Source organism: Scyliorhinus torazame, chromosome 6, assembly GCF_047496885.1.
Source record: "Scyliorhinus torazame isolate Kashiwa2021f chromosome 6, sScyTor2.1, whole genome shotgun sequence".
NCBI lineage: Eukaryota > Metazoa > Chordata > Chondrichthyes > Carcharhiniformes > Scyliorhinidae > Scyliorhinus > Scyliorhinus torazame.
The window spans coordinates 66,462,971-66,480,688 of record NC_092712.1 but is presented as its reverse complement, the minus strand read 5'-3'; positions in this window follow the sequence as shown (position 1 = coordinate 66,480,688).

Genomic DNA, 17,718 nt, shown 5'->3' with positions numbered 1-17,718 from the left:
AGCATCCTCTCCGCCACCGTAATACTGCTCTTGACTAGCAGCGCCACACCTCCCCCTCTTTTGCCTCCTTCTCCGAGCTTACTAAAACACCTAAACCCCGGAACCTGCAACATCCATTCCTGTCCCTGCTCTATCCATGTCTCCGAAATGGCCACAACATCGAAGTCCCAGGTACCAACCCATGCTGCCAGTTCCCCTACCTTATTTCGTATACTCCTGGCATTGAAGTAGAGACACTTCAAACCACTTACCTGAACACTGGCCCCCTCCTGCGACGTCAAATCTGTGCTCCTGACCTCTATACTCTCATTCTCCCTTACCCTAAAACTACAATCCAGGTTCCCATGCCCCTGCTGCATTAGTTTAAACCCCCCCAAAGAGCACTAACAAATCTCCCCCCCAGGATATTTGTGCCCCTCAGGTTCAGATGTAGACCATCCTGTCTGTAGAGGTCCCACCTTCCCCAGAAAGAGCCCCAGTTATCCAGAAATCTGAATCCCTCCCACCTGCACCATCCCTGTAGCCACGTGTTTAATTGCTCTCTCTCCCTATTCCTCATCTCACTATCACTCTCACTATCATTCTTCTGTACATCTGCTGTCGGGCACACATCTTGTGTATTAAAGCCTTTTGTTTGGATCGCATCTTCGCCTCGTGTCCAATTGATGGTGCGTCGATTTAATACACAAGTTTTAAAAAGATGGAGCTTCGTATCAAGCCGGAGTGCCTTCGACTCAGCCCGCGCGCAGCAAACGCAACAGCTGCATTTAAACACTGGCTGGCATGTTTTAACAGTTATTTAAGCATAGCTGAAAGCTGCCCGTCGAGGGAACAAAAACTTCATATCCTCCACTCGTGCGTGGGCACTGCCATGTACACGCCCATAGAGGACGAACCAGACTTTGATGCAGCTATGGACTTACTAAAAGGACATTTCATCCGGCCGGTGAACCAGGTCTACGCACGGCACTTGCTGGCCACGAGACAGCAATTCCCCGGTGAGTCCTTAGATGAATTCTACCAGACCCTCCTTGTTCTGGGGAGGAACTGCACCTGTCCACAAGTTTCTGCGGCAGAGCACACCGACTTTTAATTCGAGATGCTTTCGTGGCGGGTATTCAATCTACCCAGATCCGCCAGAGACTCTTGGAGAAGGAAACTTTAAGCCTCGCTGAGGCGCGGGCTCTTGCCTCCTCTCTCGATATCGCAAACCACAACACCCGCCCGTACGCTCCCAACCGTGCGGCGGCTCCCTGGGTGGCATGGAACACAACCCCCCTCACCTCCGCAGACTCTAACCCGTCTGACCCCCCAGCCACCCCCCCCCCCAGGCCTGCGCCGCAGGGCGCCCCGATAAACCCACGTGGCACCGCTGCTATTTTTGCGGCCAGGCCAAGCACCCCCGCCAGCGCTGCCCGGCCCGCGCCGCAACCTGTAAAGGCTGCGGCAAAAAGGACCATTACGCGACTGTTTGCCAGTCCAAGGCGATCGCTGCGGTCCCGAGCAGCGACCGCAGGTTCCCCCCCCCCGTGCCCCTCACGCGCCCCAAGCGGCCTGCGGACCTCGCTGCCCCCACCGCCATGAGTGACGACCGGGCGCTGCCATTTTGGGCCCCTGACGCCACGTGCGATCCCAGGGCGCCGCCATTTTGTTCACCCCCCACCCTGTGCGGCCGACGGGCGGCGCCATCTTGGATCGGCACCGAGGACCCCGCAAGTGACCACTCGCTGCCGGATGATGACTCGGAGTTCCTGCCTCAACTCGCCTCAGTAACGTTGGATCAGTCACGGCCCCGCAAGCTTTCCACAGCGACCACGAAGATTTTCCTCAACGGTCACGAAACGAGCTGCCTGTTGGACTCCGGGAGCACGGAAAGTTTCGTCCACCCCGCCATGGTAAGACGCTGCGCACTTCCCGTTCATCCGGTTAGACAAAGAATCGCTCTGGCCTCCGGTTCGCACTTGGTCCAGATCACAGGGTGCTGCATAGCGGTCCTCACGGTCCAGGGGGGGGTGTTTAAAAATTATAAGCTCTTCGTCCTTCCCCACCTCTGCGCGGCAGCACTCCTGGGGTTAGATTGCCAGTGCAACCTCCAGAGCTTAACTTTCAAATTCGGCGGCCCTATGCCCCCCCCCTTACTGTCTGCAGCCTCGCCTCCCTCAAGGTCGATCCCCCATCCTTGTTTGCAAACCTCACCCTGGATTGCAAACGCATCGCCACCAGGAGCAGACGGTACAGTGCCCAGGACAGGATCTTCATCAGGTCCGAAGTCCAAAGGCTCCTGAAGGAGGGGGTTATCAAGGCTAGCAACAGCCCCTGGCGAGCACAAGTGCTGGTGGTTAAGACTGGGGAGAAAAATCGGATGGTCATAGACTACAGTCAGACCATCAACCGATTTACGCAGCTGGACGCGTATCTTCTCCCACGTATCTCCGACCTGGTTAACAGGATCGCGCAGTACAAGGTTTTTTCCACGGTGGACCTTAAGTCCACCTACCACCAGCTCCCCATCCGCATGAGTGACCGAACGTACACTGCGTTCGAAGCAGATGGGCGGCTCTACCACTTTTTAAGGATTCCTTTCGGTGTCACGAATGGGGTCTCGGTCTTCCAAAGGGAGATGGACCGAATGGTCGACCAACACGGTTTACTGGTAACCTTCCTGTATCTCGATAATGTCACCATCTGCGGCCACGACCAGCAGGACTGTCATGATATCCACATCAGCATATCATGGTGCAATCACACACACACTGATGGACAGGCAGTTGGACCAACCAGCACACAAATAACATCGCAGCCAATCACCAGTGAGAGCACACGCATTATAAAACAGGGAACACCACAGTTCCCGCTCATTCTACCAGGAGATAGCTCAGAGCACAGAGCTCACAGCGCGCCACTCAGACATAGACCATGTGCTGAGTGCCTCACTAAGATAGTGATAGGGCTGGGTCCACAGGTTAGCTGGTGAAGCACGTACCCAAGCCAGCAGTTAGTTGTTACAGTTGTTTAGACAATAAAACTGAGTTGTACCATCTACAGCCGTGTTGGATCATTTGTGCAGCAGAACACCCAACACGACAAGGACCACAACACCAACCTCCGCAAATTCCTCCGTACCGCAAAACTCCTTAACCTGACCTACAATAAGGATAAGTGCGTGTTTAGCACCGACCGTCTAGTCATCCTCGGCTACGTAGTGCACAACGGAGTGATAGGCCCCAACCCCGAACGCATGCGCCCCCTGATGGAGCTCCCCCTCCCCCACTCCCCCAAAGCCCTCAAGCGCTGTTTGGGCTTCTTTTAGCAATTACGCAGACAAAGCCCGTCCCCTCATCCAATCAGCCACGTTCCCCCTATCGATGAAGGCACGCCAGGCCTTTAGCCGCATAAAAGCAGACATTGCAAAGGCCACGATGAGCGCTATCGATGAGTCCCTCCCTTTTCAGGTCGAGAGCGACGTATCTGATGTTGCTCTGGCGGCCACCCTCAACCAAGCGGGCAGACCCGTGGCCTTCTTCTCCTGGACCCTCCATGCTTCCGAAATTCCTCGGTCGAGAAGGAAGCACAGGCCATAGTTGAAGCTGTGCGACATTGAAGGCACTATCTAGCCGGCAGGGGGATTACCCTCCTCACAGACCAACGGTCAGTAGTTTTCATGTTTGATAATGCACAGAGGGGCAAGATAAAGAACGATAAAATCCTGCGGTGGAGGATTGAGTTGTCCACGTACAACTACGACATCTTGTATCGTCCTGGGAAGCTGAACGAGCCTCCCTATGCCCTGTCCCGCAGGACCTGTGCCAACGCACAAGTGGACCGCCTCCGAACCCTCCACGCAGATCTCTGCCACCCGGGGGTCACCCGCTTTTTCCATTTCATAAAGACCCGCAACCTGCCCTACTCCATCAAGGAGGTCAGGACAGTCACTAGGGACTGCCACATCTGCGCGGAGAGCAAGCCGCACTTCTACCGCCCTGAACGAGCGCACCTGATAAAGGCTTCTCGCCCCTTTGAATGCCTCAGCGTGGACTTCAAAGGTCCCCTCCCCTCCAACAACCGCAACACGTACTTCCTCAACGTGATTGACGAGTACTCCTGCTTCCCGTTCATCATCCCCTGCCCCGACATGACCACAACTACTATCATCAAAGCCCTGCATACCATCTTCTCCCTGTTCGGTTACCCCGCATACATTCATAGCGATCGGGGGTCCTCCTTTAGAGCGACGAGCTGCTTCAATTCCTGCTCAGCAGGGGCATCGTCTCCAGCAGGACGACCAGTTACAACCCCCGGGGTAACGGGCAGGTCGAGAGGGAGAACGGTACGTTCTGAAAGACTGTCCTGCTGGCCCTATGGTCCAGAAATCTCCCAGTCTCCCACTGGCAAGAGGTCCTCCCAGAGGCCCTCCACTCCATCAGGTCATTTCTCTGTACCGCCACTAACCAAACGCCTCACGAACGTCTTCTTGTTTTTCCCAGGATGTCTTCCTCAGGGACCCCACTCCTGACCTGGCTGGCTACCCCCGGGCCCATTCTGCTCCGGAAACACATGCGGGTGCACAAGTCAGACCCGTTGGTCGAAAGAATCAAGCTACTGCACGCGAACCCGCAGGACGCGCATGTGGAGTATCCCGATGGCCGACAGGACACGGTCTCCCTCCGGGACCTGGCACCCGCCAGATCAAGGCCACACCCCCCAGCACCAGCCACCACCCCCCCTCGACACCCATTGCCCCCAGCAACGACGCACTCACAGCTCAGCGGACAGGGACCCCCTCACCTGGCCTGGCCCCCGCTAGCTCTAACTAGGGGTACGGACACAGAAACAAGATCATTGCTCCCAGAGTCACGGACGACCACCGCTCCGACAAGATCATCGCTCCCGGAGTCACGGATGACCACCGCTCCGATGTCACCTACCGCTGCGACGTCACCGGCACCACTACGCAGGTCAAGCAGGACATTGCGGGCGCCCACTCGACTGATTGAATCGATGTGACCTACGGGTGGACTTGGGGTGGACTTCTGGCTGCGGGTGGACTCTTGTGATTTTTTTGTTCTTTAATTGTCCACCCATTTTTTTCCCCCTGATTATTGCACACTGTACATAGTTATTGTTCTGTTCTCCTCTTGAATAGTGGTTACGGGTCAGTGGGCAGCCATCGATGCAACGGCATGGTGTAAACATCTCTAGTCATACTGCCAGCCTCATGCACTCATGGGACCCCCGCCGCCCCTCCCCCCCCCCCCCCCCCCCCGGCTTCCTTTTCAACAAGGGGTGAATGTGGCAGTATGACTGGGGGTATTACGGTACCTTCAGAGGTGAGCTGCCATTGGTACAGAGGACTCGCTGTCCATTGGCCCAGGTAAGTCATGTGCATCTCAGGATATAAGAACCCGCGTTCCCCGGCAGTCGGTCATTCTTCTGTACAGCTGCTGTCAGGCACACATCTTGTGTATTAAAGCCTTTTGATTGGATCGCATCTTCGCCTCGTGTCCAATTGATGGTGCATCATACATCATAACATTTAGTGATGGGGGGGCGATTGCCCCTTGGGGTTTGAGGGTGGGGTGTTGCCCATGTCTGCAGGAGGTCACATTGTCCGTGGGTGGGGGCCCTCAACCTCACTTTGAGATCGGGCACCTTTTCAAAATGGCGGCCTGACCTCTGAGGAGACAGTCTGGCCGGCGAGTTTACTTCCCCACTGCAGAAAATATTCTAAGTGTGGGATTTACCAGTGTGATACTCCCCAGGTTTGAACAAAAACAGTTCTGATCTCACCCAAAAAACTGGGCGGGAAACACCCACCCAGCCATGCCCAAAATGACACTTAGGACGTGACTCAATGACCGCATCGTGCCCGGTGCAGATCCAGGCACACCGGATGAAAGGCGGGGGAGGGCAAAATCGAGATTTGCAACAGGCGCAAACCATTTTGCGATTCACCTGGCCCACTCCTGCTGGCTGCTTCTGGACCTCGCCTAAAAATGGCAAGAATATCAGCAACCCTCATTTGCATTCATTTCAATCTCATTAACGGTTGGGGCTGTTTGGGGCGATGCAACGTTCCAGGTCGGGAGTCACCCCTGGGCCGGGTATTGAAGGTCTTTGAGTCTGTGAGGACGTCGAGCCAGCTTTAAATATTGTGGAGACCTATAGTGGGGCAACCACAGCTGCAGCCTGTCTGTCTTACCAAACTGACCCAGGACAGAGCCCTGCTGAAGCTTCTCTCTGAAAAGTCAATTTCACTCCTTTGACTGTGAGCAGCCTCCAGCTTCACAGCTGAAGGCTATTTCAAATGAGGAATTAGCTTGGTGTGTTGTGAAAGTGCTTCTCACTCCTTAACTTTAAAAAAAATGAATTAAGGGGTGTGGTTAGGCCAGCATTTATTGCCCATCCCTTGTTGTCCTTCAGAAGGTGATGGTGAGTTGCCTTCTTGAACCGCTGCAGTCCCCGAGGTGCAGCTGCACCAACAATGTTATTGGGGAGAGAGTTCCAGGACTTTTGACCCAAAACTCTCAAGTGTCTCCTCGCAGGCACAGGTGCCTTAACGGATGATCAGTCCGCAAAGTGTGCCTGTACTCTCGGAGCATCAAAACTGAAGGTTCACAAAGGAGAGGGGCCATGTTGTTGAGGAGGATAGTGCGATGCAGGCTGGTAGGATGGAGGAGGTAGATATTCGGAAGGAAGATGTGTTAGAAATTTTGAGAAGCCTGAGGATAGATAAGTCCCCTGGGCCTGATGGGATATATCCTAGGATTCTTTGGGAGGCGAGGGTTGAGATTGCAGAGCCTTTGGCTTTGATCTTTATGTCCTCACTGTCTACAGGAATAGTGCCAGAAGACTGGAGAGAGGCGAATGTTGTCCCTTTGTTCAAGAAAGGGAATAGGTATAACCCTGCGAATTATAGGCCGGTTAGTCTCACTTCGGTCAGAGGTAAATTATTGGACAGGGTCCTGAGGGATAGGATTTATGATCATTTGGAAAGATACAGCTTAATCCAGGATAGTCAGCATGGATTTTTGAGGGGTAAGTCTTGTATTCTTTGAGGAGGTAACTAAGTACATAGATGAAGCTAGAGCAGTTGATGTCGTATGCATGGATTTTAGTAAGGCGTTTGATAAGGTGCCCCATGATCGGCTCATGCAGAAAGTAAGGAGGCATGGCATAGAGGGAAATTTGGCCGATTGGATCAGTAACTGGCTATCACATAGAAGACAGAGGGTGGTGGTAGATGGTAAATTTTCATCCTGGAGCCCAGTCACCAGCGGTGTACCACAGGGATCAGTGCTGGGTCCTCTGCTATTTGTGATTTTTATCAATGACTTGGATGATGGAGTTGAAGGTTGGGTTAGTAAATTTGCTGATGACACCAAGATTGGTGGAGTAGTGGATAATGTGGAGGACTGTTGTAGGCTGCAAAGAGACATTGATAGGAGGCAGAGCTGGGCTGAAAAGTGGCAGATGGAGTTTAACCCTGATAAGTGTGAGGTGATTCATTTTGGTAGGACAAATTTGAATGCGGATTTCATGGTTAACGGCAGGGTTCTGAAGAATGTGGAGGAGCAGAGAGATCTCGGAGTTCATGTCCATAGATCACTGAAAGTTGCCACCCAAGTGGATAGAGCCGTGAAGAAAGTCTATAGTGTGTTTGCATTTATTAAAAGGGGGATTGAGTTTAAGAGCCGTGAGGTTATGCTGCAACTGTACAAGACCTTGGTTAGACCACATTTGGAGTATTGTGTGCAGTTCTGGTCACCTCATTATAGGAAGGATGTGGAAGCATTGGAAAGGGTGCAAAGGAGATTTACCAGGATGCTGCCTGGATTGGAGGGTAGGTCTTATGAGGAAAGGTTGAGGGAGCTAGGGCTTTTCTCATTGGAGCGAAGAAGGATAAGAGGTGACTTAATTGAGGTGTATAAGATGATGAGAGGGATAGATAGAGTGGACGTTCAGCGACTTTTTCCTCGGGTGGATGTAGCTGTTACAAGGGGGCATAACTGTAAGGTTCACGGTGGAAGATATAGGAGGGATGTCAGAGGTAGGTTCTTTACTCAGAGAGTGGTTGGGGCGTGGAACGCACTCCCAGCTACGGTAGTGGAGTCGGACACTTTAGGAACTTTCAAGCAGTTATTGGATAGGCATATGGGGCGAAATTCTCCGTTATCGGCGGAAAATCCGCCGATCGGCGCAAAAAACGGCGCAAATCCGACTTGCGTCACGTCGGAAAAATGGGTCGAAAGTCTCTGGCCCGAAATGGGCTAGCAGCGACGTAACGGGGTCCGCGCTTGCGCAGTGGTTCACGCCGTGCAGTGTCATACGCGCCGCACGGCGTGACGGCTCATAAGGCCGCGCTGCTCCCCCCCACCCGACCGGAACACCCGACCGCAACACCCGACTGGATGGCTGGCCGCCGCTCAGCCCCGAGGTTCGAGTAACGGGATGTGGAGGCGCTCCTGGACGCGGTGGAGCAGAGGAGGGACGCCCTGTATCCCGGGCACGGCCGCAGAGTTGCCCCACGCCACAGCCGGCGTCTGTGGAGGGAAGTGGCAGAGGCCGTCACCGCTGCAGCCCTGACACCACGGACAGGCACCCAGTGCCACAAGAAGGTGAACGACCTCGTCAGAGCAGGCAGGGTGAGCCTCCCCCATATCCCCCTCCCCCAAACCCCCCATAATCCCCCCTCCCCCATATCCCCCATATCCCCCCTCCCCCATATCCCCCCTCCCCCATATCCCCCCTCCCCATATCCCCCCTCCCCATATCCCCCCTCTCCCATATCCCCCCTCTCCCATATCCCCCTCCACAATATCCCCCATATCCCCCTCCCCATATCCCCCCTCCCCATATACCCCCTCCCCCATATCCCCCCTCCCCCATATCCCCCCTCCCATATCCCCCCTCCCCATATCCCCCCCATATCCCCCTCCCCCATATCCCCCCTCCCCCATATCCCCCCTCCACAATATCCCCCATATCCCACCCTCCCCCATATCCCCCTCCCCCATATCCCCCCTCCCCCATATCCCCTCTCCCCCATATCCCCCCTCCCCCATATCCCCCTCCCCCATATCCCCCCTCCCCCATATCCCCCATATCCCCTCTCCCCCATATCCCCCATATCCCCCCTCCCCCATATCCCCCTCCCCCATATCCCCCCCTCCCCCATATACCCCACATCCCCAAGTGAATCCAGCCCTAATCTTAACCTCTGCAATGCACGCGCAAACGATGGCGTGCATTCATATACCTGCCTAACAGTGTTGCCTTTTACCCCTGCAACCCACCCCCCCCCCCCACAGGATAAGCGCGCACACAACAATAGGGAGCATGTGAGGACTGGAGGAGGCCCCGCTGATGAGAGGCCACTGACCGAACACCAGGAAAGGGCCCTGGAACTGGCTGGCGGACCTGACGACCAGGAGGTTGCTGATGCAGAGATCGGGGCGTAGTAGCAAGTGAGCCACCGACAGCCCGTCCCCATATCCCCCCTCCCCTATATACCCCTCCCCCATATCACCTGATCACTGCCTGATGTCTAACCATGCATGCTTCACTGTGTATCGCAGGACCAAACGGGCAGGCACCCATCCCCGCAGATGCAGACCGCCCGCAGGATGCCCCTCGGAGGCCACGGTAGACGGAGAGACATGAACCCTCCACCATGCGACGCCCGCAGGATGCCCCTCGGAGGCCACGGGAGACGGAGAGACCGGGACCCTCCAGCATGCGACGCCCGCAGGATGCCCCTCGCACACCACGGGAGACGGAGAGACGCGCACCCTCCAGCATGCGACGCCCGCAGGATGCCCCTCGGAGGCCACGGGAGACGGAGAGACCTGGAGCAACAGGGAGACGACACCCCCGTCACGTGCGGGAGCGACCACCCAGCGACGAGGGGGGCAGCCACAGGCCCCCGTCACATCCGAGCCAGGACACCACTACCCAGGACACCACTACCCAGGACGCCACTACCCAGGACACCACTACCCAGGACACCACTACCCGGGACACCACTACCCGGGACAGCACTGTCCAGGACACCCCTACCGGTACAGCACTACCCAGGAAGACGAAATACCGGACAGTGACTCAGAGTGGATGGGTGGAGACGAACCCCCACCCCAAAGTGCCATGGACTCAGAGTGGGACGAAGAGCACGACACAACGCCACTGCTGTCACCAACACCCTCCACCATCGCAGAAACACTCACCTCGGTTGGGCACTTTAGTGATGAGGCGTCTGGTACACTCACTGGTGCGCACAACACAGCCGTCCCGGTACAGCAGGTGGAGGTAGGAGCAGCAGAGGGGCCGGGCGGTCAGAGGGCAGCCCAGCCCAAGCGAACATCTGCCGCCCAGATGGATCCCGGGTTCCTGGAGTTACCACACCCACACATAGATCAGATGCAACCACCGACCCGGAGACGAGCGAAGAGGGTGACGGGCGGCTTGCGGCGGCTGCAGTCGCAGGTGGAGGAGTCCACCCGCGTCCAGGAGCTGGGAGTGGTGCAGGTCATGCATGCCACCCAAGCTGACTCCGCACGGGTGGCGTCCGCGGTGGAGGCAATGGGTGCGACGGTGTCAGACATGGGGAACGGTTTGCGAGGCCTGGTGCTTTCCGTGCAGGCGGCGTCTGTGGCCCAGGAAATGGCTGCCCTCTCACAGGAGGCCATGAGCCAGTGCCAGCGCCAGATGGCAGAGGCGCTCAACGCCATAGCCCAGTCTCTGCAGGCCATGGCCCAGTCTCAGCAGGCCATGGCCCAGTCTCTACAGGCCATCGCTGAGGGCATCGGCGACAGTGGCCATGTGCGAGCCGGCGTCGCACTGTCACAGACAGGGTTTGCCAACCCCCTGGGCTCCATGGCTGCAAACCTGCAGACCCCTGTCGATACCAGCACGGGCCTCCAGGACTGGCAGCGCCAGATGTCGGGGGGGCGTCGGATGGCCAGTCCGTTTGCATCCCCCACACATGTAGAGGCCTGGCGGCCAGCGGGCACCCCGAGGGAGGAGGAGGTGGTGTGGTCCGTCCCGGCTCCCCCTGTAGGGGAGGTCCCGGTACACCGCGACACCTCGGACTCCCCCCCTTCCGTCCCAGGTGCATCGGGTGGGCAACGGGCAGGACAGGCTGGCAGCTCGCCATCCCAGTCGCCCGGGCCGCAGTCTGGCCCATCTAGGCCAGGACGCCCCAGGAAACGGCCGCCAAAGGGATCCAGTGTCAGAGGGCAGGAATCACAGGAGTCCACCTCCAGTTCTGCTGTACCGTCTGGGGAACCACGTAGACGTAGTCAAAGGGCCCGTAAGGCCAAACAATTAGACACTGAGTAAGTTGGCACGGGTGCAGGGCACAGATGAGTTTTAGGGGCTAGGGCACGTGCATGAACTCCTTTGGTTATTAAAGTCAATGTTACACCTACAGAAGCTGCCTTTGTGCTCTGTCCAAAGCGTGCGGGGGTGTCATGTACGTTGAGCGCAAGTGTGTGTGTGAGGGGTGGTCTTACCTCAGCCCCAGGTGAGTCTGCCCCCTTCCCCCTGGGCCGCCATCAACATCCCCCGGGCAGAGGACGGGACCGTGCGCTGCAGTGTCACAGCCGCATGCAGGGATGGTCCGGGTGGATGGTGGTACTGTGGCCATGGGTCAGACATAGTCCAACGATGTAGAGCCAGGAGCTCACCGCAGGGCGGGTTGTCATCATCCTCCATGGCCTGCAATAGACACGCGTCCACCCGCAACTGTGAGCCCGGCCCGTTGTGCCGCAGGTGGATCGGCAATGGGGTGGGGTGGTGTCCATGCGGGTGGGGTGGGTGGGGTTGGGGAGGGGGGTGACGGTGCTGGGTGGGTGGATGGGTGGGGGGTGTGGGTGGTCGGCTGTTGCCATGGTGTGCGGTCTGTGGCCATACTATCCAATTCCCACGCCCATCTAGTCAGTGAAGCGGGCGTCTATCAGTCTGTCCCGTGCCCGCTGGGCCAGCCGGTAACGGTGGACAGCCACCCGCCTGTGTCTACCCCGTCTGCCCTGACCATTGCCCCCATCCCCCTCATCTGGGGAGGACTGCGCCTCTTCCTGCTGCTCCTCCACTCCGCCCTCCTCTGCCTGCGGCACATCGCCCCTCTGCTGGGCTATGTTGTGCAGGACGCAGCACACCACAATGATGCGGCCGACCCTATCTGACCGATACTGGAGGGCGCCCCCAGAGAGGTCCAGGCACCTGAAACGCATCTTCAGCACGCCAAAGCACCTCTCGATCACTCCCCTTGTCGCTACATGGGCATCATTGTAGCGGTTCTCCGCCTCATTGCGTGGCCTCCGTATAGGCGTCATCATCCACGATCGCAATGGGTAGCCCCTGTCGCCCAGCAACCAGCCCCTCAGCCGGGGATGGCGTCCCTCGTACATGCCGGGGATGGATGACCGCGACAACACGTATGAGTCGTGTACACTGCCTGGGTAACGGGCGCAGACGTGCAGGATCATCTTGCGGTGGTCACAGACCACCTGTATGTTCATCGAATAGGTCCCCTTCCTATTGGTGAACACGGCCCTGTTATCTGCAGGTGGCCGCACGGCGACGTGCATCCCATCGATCGCGCCCTGGACCATGGGGAACCCGGCCACGGCAGAGAAGCCCACGGCCCGGGCATCTTGGCTGGCCCGGTCAACGGGGAAGCGGATGTAGCGGTGCGCCATGGCATATAGAGCATCTGTCACTGCCCGGATGCACCGATGCACCGATGTCTGCGATATGCCGGACAGGTCCCCACTCGGTGCCTGGAATGACCCCGTTGCATAAAAGTTCAGGGCCACCGTAACCTTGACGGACACGGGGAGAGGGTGTACCCCGCCAGTGCCACGCGGTGACAGGTGTGCCAGCAGGTGGCAGATGTGTGCCACGGTTTCCCACCTCATCCGGTGTCTCCTCCTGCATTCCCAGTCCGTGAGGTCCTGGTATGACTGCCGGGGCCGGTACACATGGGGCGCCCTCGGGTGCCTCCATTGCCGTGGGGCCGCGACGTCCTCCTCCCCCTCCTCGTCCTGTCGGTCAGGTGTCCCTCCAGCCTGGGCGGCTGCCGCCTGTCCCTCTGCGGCAGCCTACGCCGCCTCTCTGGCACGCTCCTCCTCCTCCTCCTCCTCATCCAGGGCAACATAGACATTAGCGGCTGCCGCCACGGCGGCCAACATCGCTGGATGATCGGAAAACATGACGGCCTGGTGAGGGGGGGGGGGGAGGGGAACGACGACATGTCATCATTGCCCATATCCCCTCCTCCCCCCAGCCAGGTGGCATGGACCGCATGGGTCCAACTTTTGGAGGCTGGCACCTGGCCAGGTGGACCAACTCACTTGCCCTCGCATCCCCCTCCCCGACACGGACCCCCCATCCCCCTCCCCGGCACGGACCCCCTCCCAACCTCCACCCCGGCACGGACCCCCCCCCCAACCTCCACCCCGGCACGGACCCCCCATCCCCCTCCCCCGGCACGGACCCCCCCCAACCTCCACCCCGGCACGGCCCCCCCCCCCCAACCTCCACTCCGGCACGGACCCCCCCCAACCTCCACCCCGGCACGGACCCCCCATCCCCCTCCCCGGCATGGACCCCCCACCAACCTCCACCCCGGCACGGACCCCCCCCAACCTCCACCCCGGCACGGACCCCCCATCCCCCTCCCCGGCACGGACCCCCCCCAACCTCCACCCCGGCACGGACCCCCCATCCCCCTCCCCGGCACGGACCCCCCCAACCTCCACCCCGGCATGGACTCCCCATCCCCCTCCCCGGCACGGACCCCCCATCCTCCTCCTTGGCACGGACCCCCCCCAACCTCCACCCCGGCACGGACCCCCTCCCGGCACTCCCCCAGAGCCCAGCCTACTCTAACCCCCCCCCCGCCGCACACACACACACACAACCCGAGACACACCTCTCCTCACGCATTCAGACTGCGGCCACGCCATCGCCTGCCCAGAGCCAACCCCCCAGGCCGTCACTCACCTCCACGCTGGTCGGCGTGACCCTGCAGCACAGGGTCACGCCGATGAAAAGGAGGTTTAATTTACGTCGATGTGAACGGTCATCATGTCGACGGGACTTCGGCCCATCCGGAAGGGAGAATATCGGCAGGCCGAAAATCGGCTGCCTTGCGCAGACCCGTGACATTCTCCGACGGCAGCGGCGACATTAACGCCCCGCCGACTTTTCTCCCTTCGGAGACTTCGGCAACCGGCGGAGGCGGGATTCACGGCGGCCAATGGCCATTCTCCGACCCTCTGGGGGGTCGGAGAATGACGCCCATGGAGTGCACTAGAATGATTGGGAGTAGGTTGATTTGATCTTAATTTCAGACTAGTTTGGCACAACATCGTGGGCCGAAGGGCCTGTACTGTGCTGTACAGTTCTATGTTCTAACTATAGAGGCAGCTGCCAGCAATCAGACACTAAAGATCAGGGCTTCACCTTTGTGGACACTCTGGCTGCTAAAGGTTAAGTGACTGGATCAGTGGAGGGCAGCTGAGCATGATCTCCCTAATGTTCCCAGCAGAGGTCTGGTGTCTAGGAGCTCCTGATGTGGTCAGAGTGAATATGCAGAGCAAGGTTTGCCAGCGTACCTGGCTCACTGAATGGTACTCTGAGAGAAGGAGGGACAGTCATGGTAAGGGTGGGGGAGGCTTGGGGCATTTGAGGCTCCTGGGGTGGAAGCCCTAACTGATTGTCGGTCCCTCTCCTTCTATTCCTTCCAGATAAAACAATGTTTGTGGGTGTAGATCCTTCAGAGGCTGCCCTGGTTGTGCTTGTGGCAGCTGAGGGGGGCAGACACCAAAGATGGCAGCAATTACGTCATGGGGCACATTGAGAACCCTAGTGGCTTCGAAGACCACCCTAGGATGAATGGTTGGTGCGGACAAGGGTTACCCGCTGAGGGCATGGCTGGTGATGCCAGACTGAGGCGGAGACTGAATACAATGACGCCCATGTTATCAGCCGTGCTGTCATTGAGTGGTGCATCGGGCTGCTTAAGTTGCGGCATAGATACCAGGACTGCTCTGACGGTGCCTTGCAGTACACCCCCCAGAGGGTCTCCGGCTTTGTGGTGATCTGCACAGCAGCGGAACGACATGCTGGAGGAGGAGGAGGAAGATGGACATGCAGCTTCAGCTGAGGGTCTGACATGGGAGGAGACCAGGGAGGCCATCATTGCCTCCAAATTCTCCTAGGACAAGGCTGTGTCTGTCAGCTCAACGCCCCCCCCCCCCCCCCCCCGCCTCACATCCTTCCTCCTCCCCACTTTCCCTCCCCCCCCCCATTTCCCCCTCCTCTCCATTTCCTTCTCCCCCATTCTCCCCCCACCCTCACTTCATCGCACTGCCTCCTCCCTGGCCACCCTGCTTCCCACTTCGAGGGTCTGTGTAACATCACGCCAAGGTGATGGGTCTGTGTCGACACTGTCAGCGTGGTTACTGTACAAGGCAGGAGAGTGACGATCACTCACTGTGAGGAAAGCTCTGGTGCTACTCAGGATCTGATAAAGTCTAACTCCTGTCTTTCTGCTGATAGCACACTCACACCCATCCTCTGAACAGGGTCTGCATTGGGGGCTTTTGATCTTGGACCACTGCGGCAGGGGTGGAGCTGCGGGGGATGGAGGGGGGGGTGACGGTGGGGGTTGGAGCGAGGGGGTGCAGAAATTGGGGTTGCAGGCAGGACCTCTGTGAAGATTAATGTGACAGAGGCTTCGCTATGACAGATTTCCATTCCCTGCAGCTACAGATAGTGACCTCACCTGTGCCCACTGAGTGCTCCTCACTCTCCTTGATCGTTTGTAGTCTGGTGCTATGTCTAGGTGTGTCCCTAGGGTGCTCATCAAAGGTGGAGGCAGCCTACTTGAGGGCCCCAGCTGACTTACCGGTGCCACAGGTGTCGCCGTGCCAACCTGTACTGCCCGCTGCCCTTGAGATGCGCCGGTGTCAGGATGGGGAATCAGAAAACTGAGACCGCTGTAATCTCCTTGGTAGCAGTCTCTAAGTTGGCCTCCTGGGCTTTCTCCTCCCTGAGTGAGCCCGTAGGACCCTGGAGGACTCCATGGGACAGAGGGGCAGCTGGAGCATGCTTCTGAAGCCTCTGAGTCATCTGGTTCTGCCAGCCCTAGTGGCCCCCCCATTGCCTGCACCATGGTGTTGACGTCTTCAGCAATGCTCCTCTGTGCCTGGGCCATGGTCTGGAGTGCCTCGACAATGCCCACCTGTGTCTGGGACACATCCTTCAGCGACAGGGATATGATGTCGAGGCTCTCAGCCATGGTCATCACAGACTGAGCCATGCCTTGGACACCACCACTCAGGGCACAAACATCGTGCTCCAGGCTGTCCACTGTGGTCGCCACCCTAGCAGTGTTGGCCTCGGTGCCACACATTGTTGGTACCATCTCCTGCACCTGAAGCTTTTGGGACTCCTCCAATTGGCCTTTCAGTCACTGGAATGTAACTGACACACCCTCCTGAATCGCACATCTTTGTCCTATCATCTGCATCAGCTCACGGAGAACCTTGTCCAGAGGCTGGGGGGTGTATAGCAGGTACCATGTGAGGGAACCGCACCTAGACATGGAGGGGTTCTGCCAGGGCGTTATGAGGAACATGCTTGAAGATTGGATGTGGGACGTGCGAGGTGTCAGCCAGTAGATTGTGAGGGAGGATGGGAGGCTTGGGAATTTGAGGGGTGGCTAGCGAAACTGAGGCCAGGAGAGAGGTGGTAACTCAGCCTTGCAGCTCGGCGGAAGTTGTTTGTCTTAGAAACATTGAAATAGGAGCAGGAGGAAGCCATTTAGCCCTTCGAGCCTGCTCCACCATTCATTATGGTCATGGCTGATCATCCAACTCAAAAACCTAATCCTGCTTTCCCCCATATCCTTTGATCCCCTTTGTCCTAAGTGCTCTATCTAACTTCTTGAAAACATGCAATGTTTTGGCCTTAACTGCTTCCTGCGGTGATGAATTCCACAGGCCAACCACTCTCTGGGTGAAGAAATTGCTCCTTATCTCTGTCCTAAATGGTCTATCACGTATCCTCACTCTGTGACCCCTGGACACACCCGACATCTGAAACATCCTTCCTGCATCCACCCTATCAAGTCCTGTTGGAATTTTATAGGTTTCTATGAGATCCCTCATTCTTCTGAACCCATGCGAATACAATCCTAACCAATTCAATCTCTCCTCATATGTCAATCCCGGCATCCCAGAAATCAGTCTGGTAAACCTTCGCTGCATTCCCTCAGATAAGAAGACCAAAACGGCACACAATATTCCTGTGTAACTGCTCCGGTACTCGAACACTATGAAGGCCAACATACCATTTGCCTTCTTTACTGCCTGTTGTGACTATGTGGTTACCTTCGGTGACTGGTGTACGAGGAGACCCAGGTCTCGATGCACATTCGCCTCTCCAAATCTATGGCCATTTAGATAAAAGTTTGCTTTCTAGTTTTTGCTACTAAAGTGGGTAACCTCGCATTTCTCCAAATTATATTGGATCTGCCATTCATTTGCCCACTCACTCAACTCATCCAAATCACACTGAAGGATCTCTGCATCCTCCTCACAGCTCACCCTCCCACTCAATTTGATGTCATCTGCAAATTTGGAGAAATTACATTTTGTTCTCTCATCTAAATCATTGATATATATTGTGAATAACTGGGGTCCTAGCACTGAT